This window comes from Bidens hawaiensis, unplaced genomic scaffold (genome assembly GCF_021521415.1).
Source record: "Bidens hawaiensis isolate Kalapana, Puna unplaced genomic scaffold, B.hawaiensis_p1.1 tig00011868_1, whole genome shotgun sequence".
Lineage (NCBI taxonomy): Eukaryota > Viridiplantae > Streptophyta > Magnoliopsida > Asterales > Asteraceae > Bidens > Bidens hawaiensis.
In genome coordinates this window covers 674,693-694,018 of record NW_027491949.1, presented here as the reverse complement: position 1 = coordinate 694,018, position 19,326 = coordinate 674,693, and positions in this window count along the sequence as shown.

The following is a 19,326-nucleotide window of genomic DNA, read 5'->3' as shown; positions in this document are numbered from 1 at the left end:
AATGATCGGCAAATTTTTGCAACTTGAAATCGACACGAGGTATGCAATCGGTATATAAATTAATAAATAAACTTGAAATCGAACCACAAGAATGAACATATACATATCGCCGTTTATTATTCTTGTTTGATATCACCGATTTGTGTTTCTTGATTCTTCATTCTTATTTGTTTTTTTATACTTACATTCCTGTTTGATAACATCTGTATATTAAGTTTTATAGATTAAGTTTCATGTCATTTGAGTATTTACCATATGTATGTTTGCTAATTATCTAGTGTAGTATGGCTATCTTAGTATCGAGTTAATATTAAATTATTATTAACAGTAGCAATATGGTTTCTTCATACATTGTTTTATTTTTGTAGATGCTATTTATTTACAGGTTATGCACGCGCTTTCATAAAATGGAGTAATACCCAAATAATCAAGAGTAATACCCAAATAATGAAGAGGATGATTATAGTGACACTACTTATGAAGCAAGTCGCGAAGATTAGGAATTGTTAGACTCGTTATCAATGGACCTTAAAGATGAGGATCTTGTTACTACTTTATATGTAAAAGTTGCATTTATGGACTTTTAAATGCAAAAGTTGAGTTGAAGGACTTTTATATGCAAAAGTTGGGTTGAGGGACTTTTATATTCAAATTAAACCAATGGAAGGACTTTTATATGCAAAAGTCGAGTGAGAGACTTTTGTAAGCAAAACCAGAAAATATGTTGGTTTTTTGTGGTATTTGCTCTTTTAAGAAAATCAGGATAGTAAAATTCAGAATCGATACCGGTATGGACCGAGCTCATCCCTAATCTAAAGTTAATAAGAAACTTAAACCGGCATATGGTCACATTTAAATAAACAGAAGAAATTTGTTTTTTTTACGCTTTAATAATTGCAAAACCCTAAAATATGAAACTGCGATCGTCACTCATTTCTATTGCGTTATTGTCTTTGATTATTATTGCAATAATAATTGAGTGAATTGAATATTATTGTCCATGTTTGGAAAGTGAGGTAGTCGGATATTTAATTATTTATCATGAAATAATTCAGGCTAATGCAAAATCATAACAACAAAATCGACATGACAACAATTATTATAACTACGACTCCAAAGCTACTGATTTTGACATCAATTATGTCGTTAAGTGTTGCACAAATCATTCAAAATATATTATTATTTGCAAACTAACATTTGTGTCAACAAAAACTAGCTAAATCAAAACATAAATAAACATAACCCAATACCCTTCTTGAATGATAGAAAAATCTTGGGGTTATGTATTGGGGTTGATATTCGACACGTGAGATAGGTTATAAGAAATTATGTGTTTATTAACCGGTATGGAAAATGTGACACATGGACAGTTGGACTTTCATATTTCAAATAAAAAACATGCGTAATGGGCAGGTAAATGTTAAATGCGGTTATAGGTGAGGTGGATTGAAATGATTGGTTATATACTCTTAATTAATTTTCTTTAAACATGCCCCTCACACTCACAATTCGCTCACACAAACGTCCTCGTGCCTCAATTGCTGAGGTGACGGAGCTTTTGCGCCCTTTCTCACCCTGTTACATGAAATTGATGGTTTCCCCTTAATTTATGTCACACCCCGACCAAAGGCGGCGGAACATGCCGAGGTGTAACGATTGTCCATAAGCACATGACACTAATTAAAGTGACAGTATTTAATAAACTCATTTCATTTCACAACATCGAAAATGTCACATAACAATTATCCATAAAATAACCATAAACAAGATATCACAAAATATGGCAAATTGATATTGTTCATTTTTACAAATATCCTAAGGTCTTTGATGCCGTTTTCTTCACAATCATAAATCAACCAAGATGCAAACCTGCAACATTTCATAAAATAAAGTTTGTCAACACAAAGGTCGGTGAGCAATTCATAAGTTTGATCATATTAGTATATAATAAAGATAGCCACAAAACTTGCATACGAAACGATAAATAAAAGTGGTAATTTGGATAAATAGATATCGCTAAACACATTAGCGACACCTAGCTATAAGGGGATGCCAAATAGTCTAGGATTTTATAGTTATCGTTAATTGCATTACGTTAACGACACCTTGCTATAAGGGGATGCCAAATAGTCTAGGATTTTATAGTTCCACCAACCAAAAGCGATAAACACATAGGCATATAAGCATAGAACACCAAATCGAGCAATTATTTAGGTAAAGTATACAACTACGTTTGTGGTTTAAGATTCAAATATAAAACATTTTGTTGAATAAGTATGAAATGTCACCCCCAAAATAAAAGATGGAAAATGGGGTATGAAGTACTCACCTTCAAGTAGTAAACTTGAAAGATGATAATTTGGAGATTTGTCGGAACGACGAGTTTAACGCACAATGCCTAAAAAGAAAAGAAGTCTTGAATTTAGAAAGGTTGTCTTGAAGGTCTTAAACAAAATAAATGTTGAGAAATGTAAATAATTAAAGTTCAAGGTTTAAAATGTGACTATTTAAGAATTTATAATAATAACCCTTTAAAAATGTAAGTTTGCTCGAAACCGGGTTAAAGTATCTAACCTTAATATTTACTCAACCTATGTTAAGTAATAAGACGGGTAAAATGCAAGAATGCAGATCCCTTTGGAATAAAGATACTAAAACGGGTTTTTTTTATCGAGTGTTCGGGTTGTCGGTTCGGGTTGTCGGTTCGGGTCTTGATAATTGGTCAAACCCAAAGTCAACTTTCCAAAATATTGAATGTTATGAGATAACTCAATAAAATTTAATAAGACTTAACCAAGTATGTAGTTCCATTGTTTTAGAACTAACAACGCACGTTAAGCGAGTGTTCGGTTTTGTCGGTCCAAACTTTGTTATGAGATCAAGTTGGATCCAACATTTCCAAGTACTTAAGAAAATATTTAAAAATCAATTTGTAACTATTTTTAAAGAAATATACAAGTCTTGATGGCTAAAAAAAAGAAAAAAAAAACACACTTGTGTGTCTTAAGCGAGCAAGAATCGGTTTGGTTTCGGTTTCCATCTTACAACAAGTTCATAGATGGTTTCCACATGTCCAAACACTAAATAATTTGTATAATAATGTACAAATAAAAAAATACCAAAAGTTAACAATAAAGTCTTTAAACAAAAGTTTGGTTTTCGGTTCGGATCGTGTTTCGGGTTAAGACCGAGGTAAGATTCTACAAACCCATAACCATAGAATTTGTAAAAATGATTTAAGAAACTTAGATCTAACACTAAGTATGTTTAAACAAACAAAACTAGTAACAAAGTTCGGTTTACGGTTTAGAGCTATTTACGGTTAAACCGAAGCATAGACTCTTAAAAACCCATAACCATGGAACTTGTAAACATGACCAACAAACTAAAATAAGCAAGATTAATATGTATGAACAAGTTATATAGATGTATATATATCAAGGACACGAAGTCCTCCATGAAGCCTTGCCTTATGGGGTCCGAAACCTCACCGACCGGAATCGGAGAAGTAACTACCAAAGGTAAAGAAGGGGTGTATATTATATATATGTTGCACAACCATAAACAAGTATTAATAAGGCTACATAAACTAATTAAGATGAAAGACCAAAATCCTTCAAGAACACTTAAGAAGATAACCTTGAATCTTTGATGTTTGAGAGAGTTTTTTCTTTTTTTTGGAGTTGTAGCAAGGGAAAATGAAGAGGAAAGGTGGTGTATATATAGGGTAATGTTGGTGGTCAAATATGGGTGTGAGACACAAGAGTTTTCATGCAAAATGGATCAAGACAAAAACACAAAACAAAAAAAAAAAATAAATAATAAATAAATAAATAAAAATAAAAATAGATTGTTTTCAAGACCCAACAAGTGTGAAACAAAATTGTAACATAAATCCATCATTTTTATTATAACATAAGCTTCGGTTTACAAATCGGGTCGGTTTACATAATAAACAAATACAAAAACGAATACAAACAAGACCCGAAATTGACGAATGTCACAATTTATTTTAGGTATATTGGTTTTTATTAATCCCAACTATCGTTTTTTAGTCACTACTCGTCCCAACTAACGAATTGGCTGCTGACGGTCCCAAGTTTTAACGTATTTGTTCCTAACGGTCCGCGACTAACATAATCCTAACGTCGTTAGTTTCAGGTAGCAGGAAAAACGTTTTTGGCTGGAAAACTCAAATTTTTTTCCCAAAAACTCAGCAATTTCGTCCCAACCATCTTGGTAACTTTGTGTCGGACCTTTAGGGACATTTTTCTAGTAAAAGCCCAAATTATTAAGGTCGCCGGAAACCCTAGAACCATCGTCGGAATCGGTTGATGGTGCTCAGGTGGTGGTAGTTGGTTGACAGTGAGTCAATTGGTGGTGGTTGTGGTGTTCAGGTGGTGTTTTCCGGCAACAAATTTTACTTTTCCTGGCAAAAACGCTTTTCCAACGACCTGAAACTAACGGCTTTAGAATTCTGTTAGCCGCGGACCATTTTGAACAAATACGTTAAAAGTTGGGACCGTCAGTAGCCAATTCATTAGTTGAAACCGACAGTGACCAAAAGGCAATAGTTAGGATTAATAAAAACCAATATACCTTTATTTTATTTCCTTAATTCTATTTCTTTCTTTTCTTTTATTTATTAAACTCCGGAACAATGTTAGTGATCACCAAGGTTTGATATAGTTCTCTCCTATGGTGAATGAAAACAAATGTATGTTTAATATTTTAGATACACGGTTTACTGTAACAACCCGGCTTTAAGCGGAATATGCCCGGTGTAAGGCCCCGTTCCCGGTAACCCTACTTTGGTGTTGGATTTACTCATAAACACAGTTCTAAAATCAGAGTTAATTAAAACTTTCGCGAAATAATTAAAACTTCATGCATTACACTACAAAACATCGAATCTTGTCTTAACAAAAGTTAACTTGTCTTAAACATAACATATTAATCCATAACATTTCCACCCGAGATGCCAGTCTTCTAGTCCCTACCACGTACCATCCTCAAGCCAGCTCCTTCAATCTATTTACCTGCGTACATACTAAAAGTCAGCTACGCTGAGTGAGTTCTAGTTTAACAAGTTACAGGATTATTCTTACACATTGGTACCCGTAGGTACCGTTCTCACATTTGTCCTGCTCTTATTTCCTATCGTCTTACATTCACATTAGTTTATTCTTTCATTTACAATTGATTATTCTACACGTTCTTTTATGTACAAACAAATATTACTTGTACTATTCTTACATTATTCTTACACATTCTTACAAACATACAGGTATTCTTACATTCTTGCACATATATTATAAGGGTCTGTCACCAAACCTCTTGCACAGATATTATAAGGGTCTGCCACCCGACCTCTTGCACCGATGTCATAGAGTCGGCCACTCTATTCTTGCCAGGTATTATAAGGGCCTGCCACCCTGAATCTTACATTAGACTCTTACTATTCTTGCCCATAAGGGTCTGCCACCCTGACTCTTACATCACATTCTTACTTGACTCTTTCAATTATGTTAAGTTAACAACTAGGCACATACAAGTTCTTACAACTTTCTTTCATTCTAGCATCGATTATTTACATTAACCATACACGTGTGTGTGTGTGTATATATAGGGGTGGGTTCTATTGAAAACTTCTCTTAAAGAGAAAACTTAAAAACTCCTAAAAACTTTTAAAAAACTATTTTTAACTTTTTTAAAAAAAATTTTTTAAAGTTTCTTTTTTTTTTCCCATTATTCTTATATGTTGTTATTGGTTTAAAAAAAAAAAACTTGTCGGTAACCTCGTCGGTATAGTGCGCATGTGTAATAGTGTGCATTGCATATATGCAAAAGTGTTTGTATTGCATAGAATACAACACTATTGCACATATTTGATACACACTATTGTATATATGCATTATAAGATTAATACACACATCGAATACACATTAGTACGTATGTGTAATACAACATTAACGCACATGTGCACCACATCGACTTTTATTTTATTATTATTTTTTTCCCATATAATACAACACTACTACACATATACAATACACAAATATTGAATATATGCAATAAAACACGATTAAACTCAAAAATACATAGTAATACACATGTGTAATACAACGGTATCGCACAGTAATACGTATGTGCATTACAGCGGGTTTGTTTTATTTTTTTTATATTTTTCGAGTGAAATATAAGAAAATATAAGAATAATGGCTAAAACAGAATTTTGAAAATATTTTTTATTTTTAATTAAAAATAAATTTTTAGAAGTTTTTAAGTTTTCTCTCTAAAGGTGAGTTTTCTCTTGATCCTCTCCCTATATATATATATATATATATATATATATATATATAAAAGGGTTAAAATAAAAATACATAGTTTTGTAGGAAGAGTAGGAAGGACATGAAATTTAAAGTTAGGAAACTATGTTAACCTATTTAGGGAATTATGTAGCCTAAATCCTAGATCGTAGGAAACTATTTGGTATTTTGAAAACTACTAATCTCAACCACTAGATCCTAGATCCAAGGGCTTAGATCTATTCTTACTCTTCCTATAAAACTATCTATTTTTACTATAACCCACCCCTATATATATATATATATTACTAGTCTTACAAGTATGCACACAGCCCCGAAAGCATTTCAAAGAGAAATGGGGCCAGAACTCACCTGGAGACGATTCCTCTCCGAGTTTATCGTAATTCCCTTCCTTAACTGAGCTCGGTTAACTGTGTAACAAGTTACGAGTATCAATTATCCATTACTACTACTTCTTATATCTAAGTTAATGAAACCCTCAACTAACGGGGGTCCGGGGGCAGTGCCCCTAGTAGTGGGGTCTAGGGGCGGCAGCCCCTAGTAGGGTCCAAGGGGCAGAGTCCCTGGCTGGGGTCGAGCTAAATGAATCGCATGAAAATTCGCATGGAAATTTCGCATGGACCATTCGCTTCGCATGGGAAGTTCGCTTCGCATGGCTGAGTGATGCGAATTCATTGTTTCGCATGGCTTGTGCGATGTGAAGTCGTTTTATGCGAAAATAACCTCCTTTTCTTCATTTTTGCCATTTTAGGCCAAATTACTTCGTGACTCTTCCTTAGGACCCGATTCTTCCCTTTTTATGGGTTTTGGGTTGTACCAACTTTGTATACCCGTGTTTTTCATGGTCCGAACACCCCCTTTTTGTCCTATAACACCCTCATGAGGTTATAACTCACCAAGTTTATGTTTTTCTTACGTTCTACAACCCAATCTATCGTTCTATCAGTTTGCATATCGGAACCACCCATAAAAACTTAACCTTGTTGGCCAAAACTCACCTTTTGGTCTCGGTCGGTTCGGATCTGGACAACACGTAGATCAAGACGTGTACTTGTTGTTTGAAGACGCTTGAACAACAAAATCTTCCTTACTTTAACCCGGGTTTGGATTCGGGTCTTGAGAGAGTGTGTGTGTGTGTTCTAGGGTGTGCATGTGTGTGGAAGGAAAGAAAATGGTGAAAAGGTGGAGGGGTTGGGTTTATATAGGGGGCTATGGGCCCCACAACCCACTCCCAATTCCAAATCCAATTATTATCCAAACATTTACACACACAATTAATCAAAACATTCCTTCATTACTATTAACAACATAGGATGTTACACCCGGGTGTAACGTACAGATCATTCATGAGCTCATAACGATATTAAAGCGACATTAATTATATTTAATTCATTTCATATCATCAAAATACACACATTGTTCATAAATAAAAGAAAACAATAACACTTCATCGAAAAAATAACAAGTTCTTTATTTCAAATATCCTAAGGCAAACTAATGATCTTCGTCCTTAGCACACCATCGGTTCAACCTGTAACACGTTGAAAATAATATATTTTGTCAACAATTAAGTTGGTGAGTTTTCATAAGTTTTTGCGTATACATATATATAGGAAACTCACGATTCAACAATCGTAATGCAATAAGTATTCAAGCGTAAAGTAAATGAAATCAAATAATGTCGTCATCCCGTTCATTTAGACAAAGCCGTTGAAGTCGAGGAAATGAGAATCACCTTACGTAACAACCGAGGCCGTAATGTTAGACGGCGCGGGTACGTCCTGTCGGACCCTCCCACTATGTGTATGCGTTCGCGTTTGCGTAACTTCCACCATAAAAACAATAAACACATTGCAAGCAAGTAGACGTATAGTCATAAACAATATGCACGAATAATATTAGCATGTACGATATAAGTGAATCGGTTTGTAAACAATCACATAACTAACGAAAGAAAAACTTGTGACGTGCTACCCCCAAAATATTATAAAATGTTAAAATAAGGTTATGAAGAACTCACTTGGAATGAGGAATACGGTAATGAGAAGACGGTAAAGATTAGAGTAAGCTAGTTGATACCACAAGAATTCCCGACAATTTGTCCTAATTATTAAAGCGTAAAAAAAATAAATACCTAAACGAAATAAACGAACAAGACACAAGGGGATGGGTTTATATTTTATAACGTTCTTGGGGTTTATGTATTATTTGTAGTTCATAGAATATTGATAAGTATATAATTAAATTTTATTAATTTTAATCATTAAAAACTAATTAAAAAGTCATATTTGGTTATTAAATAAAATCCTTTATATATATTCCGACATATGAAAATGCTTCATGAAATCTAAAATAGTTTTTAACGGGTTCAATTTAGTTAATCAAAGAAAGATAGATAAGAACACATTTATTATTGTTAGGGTTATTATTATTATTATTATTATTATTATTATTATTATTATTATTATTATGATTGTTATATTTTTAAAAATATAGATATATGTAAATGATTATGTATTTTTATGTATATAAATACATATGTATATATATATATATGAAAAATTATTTTAGAAATTTATTAAGGTTCGGTTTGTTTAAACGAGTGTAACAAAAATATGGTTTCAATATAAATATAGTTTTTATATTAATTAAAACAAAGAATTAATAAAAACAATACAAAAAACCGGACCATGGGGAATTGAACCTGCCCCCCTGGCCGGGTCAGGTGTTTTTTCGTGATATGCATTGGCCATCTGGGCCAGTGTCTAACTCGTTAATACACACAGAAAATAATACAGATAACCTGTTATGCAAACAAACCCCCAAATCATATGAACCCTAGATCCAATGCAAACTTAATTGATCATAGTTTTCCCTTTGTCAATCAAAATTGATAGAGGGCTTTTGTTCCCTTATGAAATTCGACCCATATTCATGTAACAATTACCTCAGACGGTTGTGAATTGAGATAAAATAATGGGTTAGGGTTACGGCTTACACACGGGATCAAAATCAAACTTAGGCAACTTCTATGGTGCGATTGATTGAGGGTTATGGTTCGAGATGAAGTATGGACGGTATTGGATTCGTTGGTTGCATTATAAATCAGTATTTATAGGCTAACAAGGTCAACTTCAGTCCGCGACTCGAGTTAATGAAATTGATACGAACTAGCTGTCAATTAACAAACTTTCTATAGTGTTTGATTTCGCGTTGAACAAGAAACGAATATACGCGTTCAATTCCATGATTCCTGGCTGTTTTAACGGGTCAATTGAAGCAAAATTATGGAGGGGGGGGGTCGACGGTGGAGACGGGGAAGGGAAGAAAAGGGGGATAATGTTTTATTATTTTGCAAGATAGTCCCTTGTGTTTGGTTGTTGCTTAGAAGAGGTAAGATCCTTGTTGTAGGGGTTTAATTTGCATATAACTAATACTTTGAAGGCCTTGTTAATTAATGACAATACGAGTGATGTGTAAAGACAAAACTGTTGTTCGGGTATTTTGTATATATATTAGTGTGTTAATTATGTAGTTTTGTTTAGTATATTGTTAGAACTTTGGTACTTTATACGTGCTTTTGTATTTCAGGTAATTGATCGTTAAAGATGCTAAATTAGAGACTTGTCCGAGCATTGAATAATATCTCGGGAAGACCGAAGCATAAATTGAAGTCTTAGGAAGTGTTAGAAGGATTCGGGAAGAGTTTGGATGAGAAACCTAAAGCCGATACTAAAACTGAACAAGATGGGTTCACAAAAAGCGACCAGGAAGTAAAACGAGCATATCCTGGGCTAGAAAATGAGTTACGGAACCCATAATATATGAATTTTGGGTTTCTCGACGAGAGGAATCTAAATATGAAGTTGTCTTGGACCATCGCGTAGCGCAATGGTCCAGGGAGGGTGACCATCGCCTAGAAAGTTAGGGTTTAATGTTATATCTTGTTTTGACGACCTTAGACGCCCCCATTCAGTTTCAAGCAGTTTCTAGAGCAGCAAGAGGAGAAAACCTTCATTCCTATTCATCTCAAGGCCATAGATATGATCCAAATCATTCGAATCGAAGACCAAGAGATGCCGAGACACAGCTAGACCCTTCGAGTCATACCCGGGATGTATAGTTTGTAATCTTTCAGTTTATTTCTCATGTACTTGCACAACTAATTGTAATTGTTTTGATGTTAATCTATGAGTATTGATGTTTATTATGTTCGTACAATCAGTCGGTTTAGGTTTATTTCGATCAGAACGATTAGTTTGTCGATTGCTATAATAATTGCTCATAGGATTGTTTGACCTCTTAATTGCAATAAAACATACGTTTGCCCTTAGTTGAGTCATACTGACAGGGACCGTTTGATAACCAATGCCGTGTGTTCGCGAGCGTGGATGCCTAAGGTTTAACCGGTTAGTCAGTCTGTAGTTGACACAAGATAGTTAATCTGTTAAGTTGCATGAGATTGCTGTTTGATTGCTTACTTGGATTCCCGGGTGTGATTTGCTTTATTTGATTGACTGAATCTTTAGTACTTATTCGTTTCTTATACAACTAAATTGTTTGCTAGTGTGATCAGCACTTTTACTTGAACTACTTCATAATGTTAGGAATCAGTTTCACTGCACACTGACCACATACTCCTCGTGGTTCGACACCCTACTTACCCTAGCTTGCTTAGGTGATTAGGAACATTGATTTAATTGTTTTTGACTAGATAGCGACAGTCTAGCATAAAAAACAAAAAAATAAATTCGATTATTCTTATTAATTATGAAAATCCGATTACAAACGGATAATAAAAGAAATACAAATATTATAAATAAAAAAAAAAGACGAATGTCACAAACACCGGTTACGCGTTAGATGTCATGTTTGGGTACATACTCCGCTGCATCGTGCATGCATTCAACTATATATAACAAACATATCTAATACTATATAACAAAAAACTTAAAATGCATTCAATTTTTACAGTCTGGTCTGGTTTCATATATTCAGTTTCCATTATAAAACGCGAATCAAACCGTTTGCTACAGTTTGAAAATGTTGAAACCGACCAACCGACCGAATGTAAAAAACCCAATCGTGAAACCAAATCGATAACTGGTTTAAACGGTTTCAATGTTTTAAAACGAACCATGAACACTCATAATTATTACGTGATTAACAGGGCCCGTATTCAAACACCGCTGCATCGCGCGGGCGCCCGTCTAGTTCATTTAAGTATATAGGTTCATTAGAATTTAGTTGGGTTTTATGTAATTATAATATTACCTCTTGCAATTTAAATTTAGATCCAATATATTGATGTTCTAGTTTACTTTTACCAGGTGTCTGTAAATGATATTCGTTCATATATGTTCAAATATATTTTTTCTGTTTAAATTAAATGAAAGGAACATGTCCATGCTCGTTTGGTTTGTTTACAAACCTGATTAAACTTGCAATGTGTTATTTGACATATTTGTAGAAAAAAATATTTTTTCGTTAACTTTAAAAAGAGGCCATGTGTTTACGCTTTATATGACTATAAGAATGATGAGTTCGTTAATTATTATTTTTTTTAATTTAAAAAAAATGATATGTTGATGTCTAAGATGGTGTGATGTGAAAGTTAAAAGAAGAAATTACGTAAAAATTTACAAAAGAACACCGTATGGTGTGAGAGGGTGTGGGATGAAAGTCACGAGTATAAGGTACCAATGAAAACATCGTCCCCCAATACCATCCCAATTGGCAGCTACTTAACACTTCTCAACATGCAACAATTTAAAAAAAAATCCAGTCACGTACATGAAATTCTAAAAGATGGATTCTAAAAAAAAAACACACACAATGTAATTCTAAAAGACAAAGGGGCATCAATACGTCACATACATGAAATTGATAATCCAATCAACGAATAACTAAATGATGATATTCATTTTAAATTGTGTTGCCAAAACACAAATGCCCTTTGAGGCGATGTGTATAACATATAGCAAAACCTACGTATACTCCATCTAGACGACTAGTTATAATAATTGTATACTTTTTTTATATAATTTATTTAGTTTTATAACTTTTTAATTAATGAAAATGTTTTTTTTTTTAAATTTAGAAGTTGTATACTTTTTAAAACTAAATTGATATCATTAGTTATTTTTATATTCTCAGTTAACTGTATATTAGTTTATGTTCATTTATTTAAATAATTGATTAAAATGGTTTTGGGATGGTAAAAATAGATACTATAAGTTTTGGCATGCATACCCTTCATTCCTTCACCCTAAAACATAATTGGTGGGTGATAAAATCTTGAATGGTTATAAAAGGAATCAAGATTTTAGTTTGGTTAACTTCATTCTTAAGGTTACTCCGACGTAGGAGCACGTTCCGGCCAACAATTTTTTGCAAAACCATTTTATTTTTATCAACTCCAAACATGTATGGTCCCCAAGGCTTAATATAGAGAGGTGGTTGTTCAATGTGAATTTGCAACAACAGTTAGTTTGACTATAACAAGACTATGATGTAATTAATTTTGTTTACTACAAAAGTAATTTCACATTTCGATTTTTTATATATCAGATATGAATTGTACTGATTCGTTTTAACTTTAAAGAGAGAAAAAAATAATAGTTTCGGCTAATAGAGAAGATAGTTCTCTCATATCTTGTGTTTCAAAAAAACCATGAGATTAAGGTCTCTCTTGTTCACTAGTAAACACTTGTCGTTGCTCATTCTTTTCCACGAAAGGTTAAACATAGAAAAACACATATAATATTGAGCTTATATTCATTTGCGTAACTTTTCTTTATTTCTTCTAAGACTGTAAGACATAAGCAATTTTGGTGAGTTATATAAATTCGTTCTTGAAACAATATTTCTTCACTAGTCGGCTCTCTAAACTGGCATACATTATCGTATAGAAACTTCTTTCAATGGTAGAGATTATCAAACTTTTGATTTGTTAGAATGTGAAAAGGAACCACTAATAGCTTATATGCTTTCAATGATCACATCTTTCTTTTCTAACTAGCTTAATTAGTGACTTCATATGTTTTTGGGACTTTTACATATTTTTTCTTGCTTAACACATTTATTTACATATTTCTTCACACCTAAACAAGCAATTACATATTTCTCCTTTTCATATTAAATTACCAAATTATCCATATCTCTTACCATTAATAAATTAATTAAAAAAAAAGTTGTATTCGTAATTATAGAGTTAAACCCACACAGTCAAATCATCTTCTTCAACCTACTTCTGGCAAGCTCGATTTTTCTAGCAAGCTTCTGACCATCTCATTACCGCCATAAGTGACTACCACCACTTTTTCCATCTGAATCCCGCCATCTCATGTACACTTTTTGAGTATACTTGAGTTGTTTTTGTTGGTAAAAAAAAATTTAATCAAAAACCTTTTTATATTGACTATTGATTAAGAGTTCGATGCCATATGGTTTATTAGTGTTTGATATGTTCATCTTTACATTGACTCGGTTTGGATTGAACTTGAGGAGATATGTAATTGATGTTTTAAGGAAGGGGATATATGTAAATACTTATTTAATTATGTCATTAAGGATAAAACAGTTATTTAATTAGTTAATTTTAATGAAATGGAGAGATATGTAATATGTGTGATTTAGAAAAGAAAAATATATAATTGATTTTTAAATGATAGATAAATATGTAATAAGGTAAGTTAACTAAGGGATATATGTAAATATGCCTTACCTTTTCCTCACTCCCTGATAGTAATCATCACTTACTATATAGAGAAGTTTGAATAATAAATGCATCTTTTTGCATTACCTAAGAATTTTGTTGTAAATACCCTCTCCATCTTCATATGAATGGTATCTAAATAAATATAATAATGGTACCATAATGTTTAAAATGTGTTTCATTCTGGAACGTATTCCATAAGGTTGAAGGTTCTAATTTTATATAAGATTAAGATTAATAGATCTTTGAGTTAGACGTTCCGGAAAAAATATAAATGTAACATCATTTAAGAGAACATGAAATTTGTTTTCTATCTAATTTTCAAAAACTGTGTTTGACCCTTATATATTAAAAATAAAGTGTTTAACCACACTTTGTTGAATGATTATAAACTTTAATATCCATCCTCTAAATTAAGTTATCTTCTTTTTTTCTCTTTCGAACAGCAAGTTATCTAACAACCATTATTTACTCGTAATTCAATTGTCTTATTGAAGGCAGGTCCACCGAATTAACGGAGCGACTGACGGATGGATAAATGAAGAATATCCACAACGCCAACGTGTCAAACGAGTATTGCTCTTTTTCTCCAACCTATGTTTTTTTCCTTCTTTTTTGTTTTCACTTGGGCGTAACATAAAGAAATTTATAAAATGTCAACTACTTTTTTAAAGTATATTTACATACATGCTTTTATCTCACTTATGTTTTTACTTCTATATGTATTAGATTATATTGTTGTAGGGGGGGGGGGATCAGGGTACAGGCGGACAACCTGAGTTAGCATCAGACAGAGGGGGATGAGCTCTCAGCTCTCATCATTGGAGACAGTTAGCATCAGGCAGGGGGAGGACGGGCTCTCATCGTTGGAGACAGTCAAAGAAACATGTTAATAATGTACAAACATTATAAAATGTGATCTTTTATTATTTATCCATGAGTTATTTATCAAGTGCGTATGTTCTTTATCGTACATGTGTTCATGTCGTTAGTTTATTTTTAGCCATTTAGGTATCTACTTAATTTTTTTTAAGAGTATGCAAAGTTTTATGTATTTGAAATATATATTTTATATAAAAAACATAAAATGGTGTAATTAAGACTTAAATGTTTCTGAGTGTTAATAATGGAGAGAAAGGAAAAGAAATGAATGAAAAATAAATAATTGGTGTGCTCCTTAGTTTTTTTTAGGAGAGAAAGGAAAAGAAATATAAAGTTGATGTGTTCCCAAGTTTCATTAATGGAAAGAAATGAAAAAAACAGAGGAGAAATAAAGAAAAAAATGAGTGGAAAACTTTCTTTTCATAATGGAAAGAATTGAGAAGAAATGAAAAGAAAAAGAGAAAGTAGATGAAATGGAAAAGAAAGGAAAGAAAAACTTTCTTTTCCTTTCCTTTTTCTTGTTAAGTAAACTTGGGAACACAGCAAGTTGTCAATGAATTCGATGACATAGAAATACAATCTTACTTATCACGGACACTAACATAAAATTATAAAAATACGCATAAATAATATTTACTTGATTTCCCCTATAAAATAACTAACACAAGTGAAGAAACACTAAGTGACCCCGGGCAGATTATGGGTAATCTGGGGGCTAAGTAATGTTTCTCTCGAAGGTTAGGTCCTGTGACAACTGCCCGAATCCGACCCGACCCAGGTACCCGTTTCTCTGATCCGTTTCTTTTTATGATTTAAAGTTTATTATTAATCTTTGTAAATTTAACTGAGTAAATTAAATATATTTATTTGTTCATTCCCGCCTCTTTCTCTTCCCCTTTCTTTCCGCCGTCCCGCCTTCCTTTCTTGTCGTCCCGCCTCTTTGTCTTGTCGCCGTCCCGCCCTCCTGCTTAACCCTTAAGCCTTGAACCCCTCCTTTGCTTGTCCTTTGGTTCTTCCCGCCTAGGGATGTCTGCAGCTCCACGCGCTAAGGAAGCCTGCGTGAAGACATCTTGTTCCTGCAATGCGTGAAGAGAACTCTTCTCGCAGCGCGCGAAGAATGTATGTTCTTCCCGCGATGCGCTAAGAATTCTAGTTCACGCAGCACGCTAAGAATTTGTAGTTCCCGCGGCGCGCTAGGAATTTATGTTCTCGCAGTGCGCTAAGGATTTGTGATTCTTCCCGCAGCGCGCTAAGGATTGTTGTGCCAGCCTTCGCGCTCGCGCACTCAGCCTTCTCGCGCTGAACCCTTTGAGTTCTGTTTAAATCTAGCCGTTTGCTTTTGTGTTGTCTTATCTTTTGAGCTGTTGACCTAATCTGCTTTGTCTGAAAAGTTACTTTCGGCGCAGCATGCGCACCAACCCCATTGGTTGACAGATAAAGTGACTGACATTATCTTTTGAGGATCTGCTTTTGCCATGCTTAACCTGTACCTTTTTCTGTCTCCGCCCATGCTTTTTACTGTTCCCTGACAGCTTTCCCTTTTGCTTTTCCTCTTTTCCTGCTGCCATATCTTTTGAGATCTTTTACTTTTTGCTTTCGATATCTTTTGTTATCTTTTGAGATCTTGCTTTTGGAATCTTTTTGCTGTTATCTTTTCTTTTACTTTTGGAGATCTTTTCTAGGGTTTATGTCTCCTAGGGTTTTTCTATAAATAATAATAATATTTCATAACACATCACACACAAAACACTTAATCTCTCCTGTTCTCTTGCTCCTTGCTCTCTCTGCCGTCTTCCTCTCTGCCTCCGTCTTCCTCCTTGTTCTTCCTGCTTTTCCGGTAATATATATTATAATTTACTTATTAATTATGCTAACTTATAATCAAGACTTAAAACAAATCATTAAAACAATAATCTTATTTATAGGTTAACTTGTGCTTGTTTAAAGTTGGTTCTTGCTTTATCTATCACCGCATCGTTTATCATGTGAGTTATCTCGTATCTAATCCCTTTTTATTTTAAATGCTTTGGGATGTTCATGTGTTCATACAAAACTTGAGTCTTAAACTTGTTTATGAACTTTAGTCGCGCAGTATCCCATGTGTTGAGGACGTTTACTTGGCTGTTTATTTGTATGTGTGTATCATTAACCGCTTTGTTCGGCCTATTCCGCAGTTCCGTTGGTACCATTAGTTGAACACGGGAGACCTATCGTTTACGGTTTTCTTTGTTTACACTTGCACAGATGTTTTCTCGTTTTTATGCTCAATTGGGAGCATGGATTGAACTATGATCTATGAACTATCTTAGGCTTGATCACAATCTGATTACACCCTTGTTAAACTCTAGACATACACGTGTTGCGCGCAGATTTACTGTGATTATCTATGATTATCTATTAAACTTGATTTCTCACCAACACGCAAGTGTTTGACGTTTATTTTAACACATGTTCAGGTTTGCAGTAGCTGTTTTGGAGCTTGTGGACACGTAGGACGTTTTTACTTTTGGACCTAGAATTAAAATGTACCAAGACAAGTTAATGTTGTTTGAATGTTATAATTTATAATATATTGATTTATGTTTGATTTATGTTCTTTATTTTCCCCGCTGCGCGTGCGCGATAAAATGTGTATTAATAAATATTGACACCAATAGTGTCGCGAGTAATGAAGCAATATGTGGCGCCCCGATGTATAATCCGCCTTTGGTCGGGGTGTTACAGATTGGTATCAGAGCTCGTTGACTTTAGGATAGGTGGTTAGACGTAACGGCCTAGGATACCTAAGAGTCCCTTCTCGCGCATGAGAGAAATCTCATGTTTGCGCGCTTATTGTTAATTACTCGTTATTTGTGAATATGCTCGCGCTTGCGCAGTATATGATTTTATTCCGCGATATTTCGATTTTTGTGAATTTCGATTTTTATTGATTTTACTTACATATTCGTTTGTTGGGATTGAAAATCCGAAAAGTCATGGTGATACATGAATAGTTGATTTTCAATTTCCATTTACGATTATGTTCTGAGGTTGGAGACTTGAAAAGTCATGGTGATACATGAATTGTCAACCTCCAATACTCATTTTCTTGTATGTTTTATATTGAGGATTGAAAAGTCATGGTGATACATGAATCGTCAATCTCCAATACTCGTTTGCTCGTATATTTTAAATCGGGAATTCGGAAAGTCATGGTGATACGTGAATTGTCGGTTCTTGATTCGAATTTGTTACCTTTATTAAGTCTGCATTTAGGATCATTTATTTTACTTTAACTTTTGATAGTATCTAACTCCGTGAAACCAAACTTTATAAGATTAAAACTTTGCGCTAAAACCAAGATATTAACTAAAATTAAAATTTTTATAGAATGCCTCCGCTATCTCGCCGATTTCAGAGAAGAGAAGCCTCGCGCATGCGTAGACAGCAACGTTCCCAGGAAATGGCCGCCGCAATAGCCCAAGCTTTGAGCCAAAACAATGCTAATACCTCAAGTTATAACATTAAGTCCTTTAATGCGGGTAACCCTCCGAAGTTCACAGGTCTTGAAGGAGCCACCGTGATGCTCCAATGGCTTGAGAAGATTGAAAACACTTTCCTCCATACCCAATGCCCCTCAGAAAGACGAACCCTATATGCTTCCAGTGTCCTGGAATCCAGAGCGCTTACATGGTGGAATGGAGTAGCTCATGCGCGTGGCGCAGAGGCTGCTTCTAGCATGACATGGGAGGAATTCAAGGAAATTCTTACGCGAGAATTCTGCCCTCCCAACGAAGTTAAGCGCCTGGAAGAAGAATTCTGGAACTTGAAACAGTACAGCGGCGAAGCGCGCGAGTACGCGACGCGCTTCCACGAGCTAAGCTTACTGGTCCCTCACCTTGTTACCCCTACCCGCCGAGCCATCGAGAAGTTCCTTGGGGGTCTCCCCATGGAAATTCAAGACTCCGTATGGGCCAGAAACCCAGCAACCCTCTCTGACGCCATCGAGTTGGCCGCTGTGCTCAGCGACAACCATGTCAGAGCAGGAACCCTGTTCCTGCGGGGAGCTGAGAAGACCAAACCCACCAAGACTGTCCCTGAACCATCAGAAACCAAACCAGAACCCTCACACCATAATAACCCCAAACGCAAGCGCAGAGCCTATGCGCTTACCAACCCGCCCATTGTCCAGCAACCCGCTTACCAACCTCCAGTTTACGCGCCTAACCCACTGTCAACCTACCCAGCACCTCCTGTAGTCCACAACTATGCCTTAACCAATCCAGCACTTCCTGCCCCGCCAACTAAGAAACCTTACACAGGAAACCAACCCTTTTGCCCAACCTGTAGACTTCATCACCCACCTCAAGTCCCGTGTCGACAATGTAACCGATGTGGCCGCGTAGGTCACTCCGTTGA